Below are 12,317 nucleotides of genomic sequence, written 5' to 3' on the forward strand. Positions count from 1 at the left end.
AGATGAATTAAACATTTCACCCAAAGATTACTGCTAGAACTAAAAACTGGTCAGACAGAAACTGTTTTGTGGCATCTTCCAACAGTTCAGAAGAGTGATCAATGGTCTGCCCCAACTTCACAACCACAGGGCAAATCCCCATTCATCATCAACACCATCCACATTGCCTCATCCTTTATGTAATCAGTTGATAGACAGTGCTTTTAATCACAGTTTCTTGTTGGCAGAGGTTTACATGCACAAGATCAGGTATTCACACATATTATCATGCTTCACGAGTATTCTTGGAGCAAGTAATTAATTTAAAATGTAAAAATTAAAGCATTAGGTTGAAATCTCATATAAACCAAGAAAGTGCTATTGATAGCCATGAGATGACAGCAATTAGCTATAGTAGGACAGCTTCATCTTCAAAATACAAAGCAACTCTTCTCTGAGAAGAGAAAGAAGTACTCCAAACATGGAAATGAACATTTTAGCTAAACTCAGAGGAATAAAAGTGCAAGGTTATAACAAGCAGATAAATTAGAAATGGGTGTGCTACCCCTGACCCCATCACAACTACAACATGGCAGCAGCCTGTTTTAAAAAAAACCCAACAACTCAACATGTCCTTCATAGTTCACAGATCAGCAGAAAAATGTAAACCACTGTTCATGTCTACTGGCAGAGCATCAACTAAAATTGGCATTGGATTATACTAATAGGTCAGTCTGTAACCTGTGGGGCTGAGGAGCCAGTGTAAATCCCACTGGGCAGTCCCTTAGTGGGAGAGAGATGACAAGTTCAATCAGAGAACCAGGGACCACAGGTCAGTCTGGTAACCCTTTCAACATCCCAGATAGATCTGCTCACAAGGGTAAAATAGCCCAAAGAAGCAGTTTGCAGGCTTAGTGCATGGGACATCATGGGTCTGTAGTGGTAAGGAACAGGAAGACTCACTCTTCTATTAATTCACACCTGCACTTCAATTCATACCTGCCTGCTTACTCATTCAGAGAGATAACAGAGGCATATGCAGACTCATCCACACTTGCATTTGGGCATTTGTGCCTGGTAGTAACCACCAGCTGGTAACATCCTATCCTGTAAATATAGGAAATGCTCCTTGTATAAAACACTAAACAAAATCTGAAAGGGCTACATTTCACATTTGGGTTTCTCACAGGAAAAATGTCCTAGAGAGATGATAAATAGAAAAATTACACACAGATGTGGTGAGGAAAAGAAATCGTAAAAGAAATCAGCATACTCCCCTAGCAACTAGCCAATATTACTTGGAATAAGATAGAAACTGTATTCTGTGGTTGGAGCTCAAAGCCAAAGTAAATTATTGCAATGTAAAAAATACACGTAATGGAAGAAAACAATATGAACAGACAAACGTCTGGCTTATGCATGAGTGTCATGCAGGACATAATGATACTATGATCTTCTGCACTGTCCACTGATTAAGTAGTGAAATAAATCCAATTTTACTCTCTCTGGCTTTAATGTTTCTCTGTTGTCTCACCTGTTGAATCCACTAAGATTTTCTTTCCAATGAAAACTTGATTCTGTAAAGCGCTAAACTAAGCACTCCCTTGAAAACTGATGCAATGGCAATTAATGAAGCTTCTCCAACTATCAGCAGCAGAAAATTTGCCACCATTATTTAATTTGTGGTATAAATACACTTTAAATGTGGAAGATCTCCTGGAACAGATTAGAGCTATTTTTTTTTCTAAATTTACAGTATAAATTGTCTTGGTGCCAGCTTGTATCATAATTACATCACTATATATAATATTTGGCACTCCTTCTAGAAGCAGAAAAAGTTTCAACTCTTGGGTTCAGCACTTTACAGGGAACCAAGCAATCTAGTGTCAGTGAGCTGTGTTTCCAGCTGGATACTTCTGAGCACTGTTTTTCTAGTTCTTTTGTAAATAATCTGTTTCTCAAACAAAAGCAGCCTGTGAGATGTTCTTGAAGTTACATTTACGAATAGTCTGACCCCACCTGTTAAAAATATTCATGGAATGAGATTGCTCATGATACATGATTGGTCTGTGCTGATACATGGGAGTACTCTATTCATTAGATTAACAGGCTTTTTTCCTTTTTCTCTTTAGGCAGAGAAACATTCACTTCAACTCTTCTGAACTTCAGCATTCTGACCACTGGCACTATCCAGTCTTTGGAATACATAGTCGGGATAAGCAGGGAAAAATAATATCTCTTTAAACATAGCAGAAGGTTTAAAGCATGACCCTTGATGCTCATTTCCAAAAGGCAATCCCCAAACTAAAAATATGTTACCATCATTCCTGAAAGATCCAACCTTGTCCCAGGCTTCCTTTACAAAAAGCCATAAGCACAATGCTATATGAGAGGCAAAAATTCAAAGGGAAACACCAAAAGGAAGCTAAGCTGCAAAGTTCCAAAATGAAAAGCCAGAAATAGGAAGTAAGAGATAAGAATCAGGAAAGTGAGATAGTGGCAAGGACTCCCCTTTGTATGATTTCTTTTCTGGTATTTTTTCAATGAATTGCTAATTACTCTTTGTTTCAAATGTAACATAGCAACTGCACTCTGGTAAAAATAGATGCTTTGGGACATTTCCGACTTGCTGAAGGCAGGAGGTGTGCACATGCTTTCTCCAGTAGTGTTCCTGGTCTCCAGGCAGACCTGGTGCTCTACAGAGGACTGGGTAAGCTGGTTACCTCTGCATAAACTGCAGGAGCTGTTGCAGAAATGACTGGATATGGTGGGCTTATCTGTAGAGAGCCTCAGGAATGAGAACTATAGCTAGTTTGGAGCACATTAAAGATATACTTGCCTATATGTCACAATCAAATATATGGCATATTCAGTCTGGGAGCTGTTAGCCAAACTTTCTGCACGTAACTTCTGCTGAGTTTCTTCCTCCAAACCTACAACCTTGCAGATGGAGCTTGGTTCTGTCTGGTCTGCGCTGCTTACTGAGCCCATGAAGTACAGCCCTTCTCCTCAGTGGGCTCCGGTCATGGCCTGGCTCTGACTGCAGGATCTCTGTCCTGTGTCATCTCTCCATAGAATGGCTATTTCCAGTGATTTTACAACCACCATAATAATTTGCATAGCAGAAATCACTGGCTTGGCTTCAATTCCTTTATGAATAGAGTTAAATAGTTCTACTGTGTTTGGAGAAGGTGTTCAAAAGGCAAAAGTATTAGAGAGTGGTCAAAAATTCTACTACTTGGCAGAGGGGTCAATTTTCTCCATGGCAGGGAAGTCACAGAGTAAATATGTAGATGATGCAAAAGGGGAAGAAATATGAAAAAATGGATTGTGACTCTATTATGTTGAAATCTGTTGTTTGGCGTTTTTTTAATACTTTAAAGTCATCTGAATTTTCAGTGGAAGAAAAGAGTTTTGGTGGTCAAGGTCTCCAAGATTTATACCAGAGTGTTTCTTAAAAGTGTGAGAAAGTCCCACAGCTTCTCTATAGTTTAGATTTGCTTCTCTGAATATAATGCTTGACTTGACAGACCACTCACAGCCCAAAACTCTGCCTTCACACCCTCCAGTCTTGTCAGGAGCTGGTTCTTTTGTGACACCTTGATCCTGGAAATCTTAATCACCCTGAGTAAGCCATATGTACACCCAGGGGGGGAACAAAGCCTTTCCACACAGAAAAAAAAAACATCTTTTCAAGGCTGATCTTCAAACATTCAGTTTCTTTATCAATTAAAAAAAAAACAACAAACCAAGATGTGAGTGATGGTTCTTTGCATGTTCTACTTAGGTGGTCACATTCCCCTGTGGTATGCAGCCTTAATAATGAGTTAATGTAAGTGATATTTTGTCTCTCACTTTTTGATGTAAAGTCATGTAGGAATATACACTCATTTCTCTACTGTCATGAAGCCTTTGATCTCTTTAGTCCCCTGTAGAACTAGAAGAAAACATAGTAGACTTGAACAAGAGTTCTCATCAGTTGTATCAGGACAAAAACAATAACACAACAGTCAACTGAATTGCAAATACCATGTGAGTTTTATCCTTTCCTTACTCAGTCTAAATGGTAATTGTACTCTGACTCTACCAGTCCCAGATAACTAAGCCAAAGTCCCATTTAAGAAATGTTTGTTCTTGGTACCTGAGCAGAATCTCAAAGTGCACCAGTTTGTTTTCAATTCCTAGGTACAGAGTTTAGAATCAGATATTTTAGGATTGGTGGGGAGTATCCTTTCAGTTGCAACTCAAGGTGATTTTGATCTCTGCTCTTTATGATAAAGAAGCTGACAACTCCCTTGTTATACTGTGGTTTCTCCCTGGCTTTTATGCAGCTTTGCTCTTTGGAAGTCTACTTATGCCACACATAAAAAGTGCCCTAAAAAATAAGAGTGCAACAGACTGTGTCTCTTCAACCATCTTTATTACTTTCTCTTGTTCCCAGTTGTTATGGTTTTGGCCAGGTGGGCCTAAATGTAGGTTTTAAAATTCAGACTAGGCCTGAAATTGTCAGCTGACTTGAGCTGGGCTGGGCCAGCTAACAGCTGACTTCTAGCCAATAATATTGTATTCCATACCATACTACATCATCTCAAAAGGTGTAGAATCCAGTGGGAGTGGCTTGGTCAGTTCCACCATAGCTGAGGTACAGACAGGACATAGTGCAACTCTTGTCTTGCCAGAGTAGGCCTCGCTCCTGCTGCTGCCTCTGCTTGCATTTTGTTTGAATTCAGGGAAGTAGAAACATTTTGTTGTTACTCTTTCTGTGTCTTGCCATGTGTCTCTTAGTGTACTTACAGATCTAGTGTAATAGACTTTGCTTTGTATTAATTGGGGAGTGGGAAGTTATTTCCTGTTATATATATGTAACTTGTGTAAGTGTGTGTTATATTGTAGTTTTCTCTTAATTTTCTCTTTTCTGTATAAATACATGGAGTTAGTTTCAGCATAAACCTAGTTTGAAGGGGGTTTTTTCCTCTCTTCCTCTTCTTTGTCCCTTGCCTGGTTGAGGGGGGAGGAACACTTTGTCTTGGACATTTTGCCAACTCAACCCAAGACACCAGTCCTCACTCTCCATTCATCTCATCTATCCAGACTGAAGCCCCTGAGGCTGGGCTAACAGGCGCAAAGTCTCCTTCAAGAGGACTTCTGACATCTGCTCTTCAGACATTTTCATGCTGTACACAATATGGACTTCAATGAACAGATTTGGACACAAAGTGAATTAGTATCTTGGCTTCCATGAAAAGAGAGACCAGTTAAGGTCTCCCAGAACCATGCACTTGGAGAGACCTACCAAGCACAGGGCCATTTGCTTCCCCAGAGCATCAAGAGTATTTTCATGCCTATGCTTCCTACATCCTTTGTCCTTTGCCTCATCAATCATATGGCTGTATTTTCAAATATTAGAATACTTTTTTTTCTACCTGAGGTACACATATTGGGGGTGAATGCTGACACCAATATCACTCCTTTTAGTGGGGCTGGCATTTCACATGATACTTCCCATGTTTTGTCATCTTCTCTGCTGTGTGTTTTTTACTCAAAGTATGGAAAGGAATTATTTCCAAACAAGCTCTACTTAAAAAGCAATGAGAGGTAACAGCTGCATATTGCCTCACAGAAGTTTGGTTTCAATAAACAGCAAAACAGCCAGAAAGCTTAAAATTATAACCCATAAACTTACAAAGAGCCTTATCACTTAGAAATTTATCTCATATCTCATTATTTTCAACTTTATTGGTAGAAGACATATTATAACTAAGCAGTGTTACTTGTACAGAACACAACCTTGTGTTTTTATTCTGAAATGTTATAATTTAAATGCATTTATATTCACTCAACAAATTTGAGAGAATAAAATATAATGCTTGAATAGTATTGAGCGTTTTATTTTATTCATAAATCAACTTTAATTACTTGATCAAAGCTTGATGGAATTTTCAGTCACTTAGTCAACTGCTCAGATTTATTCTTTAAGAAAACGACCTGGAAAAAAAAATGAGTAAAATATTCAAAGCTGCAGGTATTTTCCCAAGTTATGAATCTGACAGACTGAATATGTGATTTTTCTATACTGGCATGTTATTCTTTTCTTCCACTCTATCTTTCGAACCGTCATAGATTGAACTTGGGTTCTTTTACATATTTTCTGTCTGTAATAGAAGAAACTATTTAAGGAAGCAAAATTTCTGAAATGTCACAATCAAATGTGCTTTCTTAGACGATTCATTTAAAATCAGATAATTACTAGTTACTATTCATTTTGCCCCATGTTTTATTATGGATCTTCTTCCTTGTGCCAGGGGTTAGCTTCTAACATTACAGATTATGAGTGCTAGCTGGGAGCAGGACAACTGTCTCATTCTGCCTGTAATGAAGATGCAAAGGGAACAAAGAGGAAGATTTGCTGCAGGTGGTTGTTGACAGTAGGAAACAGCCCCCAAAGCCATGGTACACAAGATGTTCCCTCATGCTGATGCCATGAGGCCATTTGGTCCAGAATTGGGCAACAACACCTTCAGTACTGTCTACAGTAGCTTATTCTATTTTATAAAACAAAAAATGCTTGAATTTTTCATGGTATAAAGTATTGGTAGTAAACAAAAAAGTGTGCTTTTTACAATCAGCATTGAGGGAAAGGATTTTTTTGTTTATCTATTGCCTAAGATAAATGCATGAAACAGGGTTTGCAAACCATTGGCTGTGCCTCTGGAAACTATTCCAGAGTCAAAAGCATCACTTGGCTGGGCAGATGAATATTTCCCAGGATGGCTAAGCTGGAACCAAGCATCACAAGGAGGAAAAAAACCCAACCTGACACTGCTAGTGGAAAAACAAACCCTCCTGAAAACCACTGTCCCAAATATGAACATCAAAGCTAACAATTACCAAGACCAATTACCAGTGCTCTTACCTTGTGCAAATACTCCCAGTATTTCTGCATAACGAGGCTGAAACCACTCAATAAGATCAACAACATTTTTCATAAAACAGAATATACTGTCAGAAACTAAGATATTTTTAAATAATTCAGGGCTCTGATATGCAGCCTCTGTCAGATTTCACTGAGACACTGCCTGGCTGATTGCTGTGCAGCACAGTCTTATTTTACAGGACAAGTTAACTCAAATCACCCATTTCTACTTCTGGAGGAGCACAAACATCATTCCACTGCAGCTATGGATCTGATAACTTCTGAAGCTCGTGTACCTAGCATCGTGAACACCACAGCCCCCTGTATCGTACTTTTCAGCTCTCATATTATCATACACTTTTGTTACCGAGGTACACCCAATGAACTTTGCAGTTAGAACTCCTATGTAATATTGCAGAAAGAAAACGAACAACACATTTAGCATCAACAAGTTTATCTTCTTTCTCTGTCAGTGTGAGATACTCAGTGCAGCAAGTGTAGTTGCTGCCACCACATTATTCTTTTCATTATGGTGTGGATTGTACATAGCAGGAATTTGTTGACAAGATCTGGCTGAACCACCTTGAAAGGCAGGGCCTGTCTCAATCACCAGTGAAAGGAAGCAGTATAAGTTTCTCCATGGTGCTCCATCAGCACACCCAAAGCATCAGTTCTGAGAATAATTGTGTGTTCAATGTGAATGTTTGTTACTTGAACTCTGCTAAGACCAGTGCTAGCACAGGACTGTGGCTTTTGGCACTGAATATGCATGCCCCAGATTTTATTCAGTGAAAGTCACACCGCTGTCAAACTGTTCTTTTGCCATTTGAATATGTCAGAGGTTTTGCAAACACATTATTTCAGAGTTCACCCTTCTTTTCATGCATCTTCTTTTATCTGGTATGAATGGGGCTAAAGGAATGTGTGCTATGGTTGTAACAGCTTCAGATAGACTGGCCACTACACTCTGACAGATAACATCTCTCTGAATTGCTTCAAGATAACCTAAACAACCATGTGCCACTTAATCCTTTAAATGGAAATGATAGAATCATCAATGGTTTGGGCTGGAAGAGACCTTAAAATCATCTAGTTCCAAACCCAGTGTCAAGGGCGGGGACACCTTCCACTAGATCAGATCATTTAGAAGTCCATCCAGCCTGGTCTGGAATATTTCCAGGGACAGGACATACACAACTCTGGGCAATCTGTTCCTGTTCCTCATCACCTTCACAGTAAAGAATTCCTTTCCAACATCAAATCTAAACCCACTCTCTTTCAATTTGAAGTCATTTCCTTTTTCCTCGCACTGCATACTCTTGTAAATGGTCCCTCTCCATCTCTCTTGTAGTCTCCTTTCAGCTACTGGAAGGTAACAATTAGGTCTCCCTCAAGCCTTCTCTTCTCAAGGCTGAATAATCCTAAGTCTCTCAGACCTTCTTAATAGGAGAGGAGCCCCTAAGCATCTTCATAGCTCTTCTCTGACCTCAATAATTAATAGTTAATTAATTACTCATTAATATTATATTTTTATTACAGGAGTGATTGAGAGTTATTTAAGTTTTAACCGAAATTGATATTGTTCTAATTACTCATCTTAATTTTCTAGAGGACTGCAGAGAGACTTGATATTTTACTGAAATAAAGGTGTTGTGAGAGTGTTTTAGTAGGGCAAAGCTTCTTGCTTTTTACAAGCAAATATACATAAGAAAGAATTCTGTGAAACTGTTGTTTGTAGGCAAAAACTAATCTGTACCTTTTGAAGTAGCTATGGTATGTGAGATCCCTTCCATTTTTACATAAGGAAGCTTTTTTTGATAAGGGTTTCTTGCTCATCTTTCTGTGGTTTCTTGCTTTGGAGCAACCTGTACCACCTTGAATAGAATTACAGTTAATTTTAACCTACTTGTAATCTGCTAGCTATTAATTATGGAATATTATTAGTCAATCAAAAAAGATGATTTTGGTATTATGAACATACTGGGATAGATGTGTCTGAACCATCTGGCAGATCATTAATGAGGTTAGGATAAATTTGGGAAACTAGTGAATCTTAATTTAAAAATGTAGCAGACATATTAAAATGACTTGCTGGAATTTGTCTGACTATAGCGAGCTGACCCATTCAGAGTTCTAAACAGTCTTCTGACTTTATTTCTTTTTAGGCAAGTATCCAAGAAAATTTTCTTGACAATCTGATGGGTTGCTTTGTTTTAATTCTGTTTTCTAAATATTTGTTCCTGATGCTAGATTGAGTTGCCCAAAAGGAAGGTTACTTTTACAGCTTTCTAGATAGAGGGCAGCTCTGCAGTCAGAAGATAAAACAAAGACTTTGACTAGGAGCTGTGGAGGCAATCCCTGCTTCAAACATATTACCACACTTTCAGGAAATAACATTTGTTGACAATACATAATGAGACCCTCTGTACTGAGAAACAGAAGTTTGTTTAAAAAAAATTTAAAAATTGAATAAGCAGTGCATTAGACTTACAGCCAAAACAAGTACAAAACACCAGCCACTACTACCCAACATAAGAGCAGAACAAACCTGAGGCCTGACTGGCATCTGCACTCTGGTGTGATGTGGGAGTACAAGTTGTCAGTCCTCTCTGGTGGACAGAGAGCCAAGGGCTGTGCAGCACTTTTTGCACCATGCATTGGATGTCAGTGCCATAGGTCATGTTTTTGCTTGGCCTGGTCAGCCATAGGGGTTGCTGACTGTGCCCAAATATGTAGATGTGACAGGCAATGAGCAAGTCAGACCACTGAGGAAATAATCCTTAAGAAATATCTTACCTGGAAGACCTCAATGAAAACAGATATAGATGTAAAAGTCTAACAGAGAAGTTAGATCTGCAGAGAGGAAGCTGCAAAGTGCAAGCATAGACAGAGGCACAGCCTTGGGCAAGTGCAGAAGGATTCCACAGGCAAGAATCCTTTAATCCACTCAGAAATTTCCAGCCAAGGTGAAAAACGCATGAGAGAGCTGGTCTGGTATAAGAAGCCAATATTTGGAATCTGGCAGGTAATGTGCAAGGGGATACCTCACAAGGAGATAGAGATGAGTTAAGGCGTAGCAGGTTAAAAATACAAGACTCCAGTTCTTCACTGAAGAAAAGTGGAATTGCAAATGCTATGCTGGAAATAACTGCCATGTTCAATAAACTCCACCACAAGCTCTTAGTCTAGTCAAGACTGTATTTCCAGGTTACTTTTGTCAGGCTTTGTGGGTGTTTGTCATTGCAAAACTAACATACATGGAGCTATCTGTGGCTGTCCTGTTTTGAGATCAGTTCTGGGAACCAGCCCAGCAGTGGTTTCAGCCGTGAGTGACACCAGTGGTCACCTCCTTTAGCCAACACTACTATCTCCTGGACCTTTCTTCTGCCTGTCCCTGGTTGCAGAATCAGCCATCCTTACACCATGTGTTTTCACAGGTGCAAAGAAAACGCAGAATTGGAGGGCACTATGCAGTCCCACTGCAGGACTCCTACCATGCTCCCTGGCTCAAAGTGCCCCTCCCCACATGGAGGGGTGAGCAGGCAGGTACTCCCTCAAGACATGGGGATTTCAAAGCTGGCAAAGTCTTCCCTACTTGCATGGAAACAGAATAAAGGCTCCTCTCACCTCAGGGTGGACATAAATCAAGGTTACTACTTGGCTAAGTGTTGCTGGGACAGAGTCTACTGGTCTTGGGGTATTAGGTGGGTCCTGAGTGAGTGAGTGAGTGAGTGAGTGAGTGAGTGAGTGAGTGAGTGAGTGAGTGAGTGAGTGAGTGAAGGAGTCATGGGGACTGGGCAGAGGCAGTTGGATCTGGCAATAACATGTTTCTACCTCTACATCACCCATAAACAAAAAGTTGTAAATGAAGTAATTAAGGGAGATCACACAGATAAAACCCTACATCTGAACTGTAATTCACCTGCTGCGGTTTCTGGTTTCCAGATTTCATCATTCACTATTTCCCACCAGTGTCTGAGATACAGCCACTGTTCATATAACTGAGGGTGTGAAAATTTTGCATTTGTCAAGTTAAACACCAATTAATTGTTATTGGGCTTCAAGGTGTGAAAAGTCTCTTGTCATTAATTTCACGAAGGTTAAAGGGACTATTTTGCTTTTACATTTTCTGAGCCCCCCAGATGAAAAATATGAACAAGAGTAAATTATTCTTTCCACTTTTATATCTTTTCCCCTTTTTTCCCCTCAGTTTTTCACAGTTCTGACTGTATTCGTCTTGAGCCAATTCTCACTGATATCTTTTAAGATCTTCCCTCCCATGACCTTCAGTGAGGGCTGGATCTAAGCCTCCATCCACCATAGTGGCAGTTTTAGTGCACCACGTCCAGCTACAAAGCCAGCTTTGTGGTGCCCTTTCCTGCACAGCCTTTATGAGGCAGGACTTGCTCTCCCCTGAGCAGTGACACGTCTCTTGGTCAATAAACAAGGCCAGTATGTTGTTCTGCTGGAGTTATTTATTCATGCCTCTGAAACATTGCAAAGTTTAGAGTATTCAGTACATCTTAATGCAATAGCCACAGAAGCAGAGAAAGTCTGCAGATAGTCACTTCAGAACTTTTGGTTAAAAAGACCAGCAGAATGTTTTGGAAGATAATGGAGTACACAACCTAACCACAGATTTCTTCAGAAACACAGCAGGTCCTTTTGTTATTACAAGTCTGTTGAAACCCATAACAAAAGAACTGTTTGTTTTGACAGATGTTAGATAGGAACTATAATTACTCACGTTACAACCAGTATTTATATGTTTTTCAGCAAACTATTAACTGAAAGGCTGAGATCAGGAAACAAACTGTGAGAAGAGATGATTTAGTTGATTTGATCTCAAAAAAAATCAAGGGAAAACAAGAGAAAAATTGATTTTATGCCTCATAATGAAGACTAATTGGGAAACTGTTTCTCTGTTTAATATTTTAACTCTTTGAAATTGAATTTAGTTTAAGAAATATTTATTAAATATTTGGTAAAATGAAGTATTTATTTTTAATAGCATCATGGAGAAATATTTGAACATTTAAAATTTTTGGTTTTGTTGAGATCAGTTCTGGGAACCAACTCAGCAGTGGTTTCAGCAGTGAGTGACACCAGTGGTCACCTCCTTTAGCCAACACTGCTATTTCATGGACCTTTCTTCTGCCAGTCCCTGGCTGCAGAATCAGCCATCCTTACACCATGTGTTCTCACAGGTGCTAATAAAGTACAGAATTGTGGGGCAATTCTCATTCATTATCAGTCTGAAATTTAATTTTTCAGTAAGTACACATTAAAAATGTTACCTTATCCAAAGTGCAGTGAATAAGGTGAACGGTACTTTCCCATCCTACTAACAAGTAAAGTCTAATACAAATTATATTTTCTGAGAGGCAGTTTCCTACTAAAGATTAGTAAATGTGTTATCTGCATG

The 12,317-nt window shown here is 39.2% G+C and overlaps 1 protein-coding gene across 1 annotated transcript in view; it reads left to right on the forward strand.

The window, feature by feature from the left end:
• SNX18 (sorting nexin 18) overlaps positions 1 to 12,317 on the forward strand; it is a 258,941-nt gene that overhangs the window by 229,149 nt on the left and 17,475 nt on the right. The window lies entirely within an intron of this gene.

Source organism: Pithys albifrons, chromosome Z (assembly GCF_047495875.1).
Source record: "Pithys albifrons albifrons isolate INPA30051 chromosome Z, PitAlb_v1, whole genome shotgun sequence".
In the NCBI taxonomy this organism is placed as follows: domain Eukaryota; kingdom Metazoa; phylum Chordata; class Aves; order Passeriformes; family Thamnophilidae; genus Pithys; species Pithys albifrons.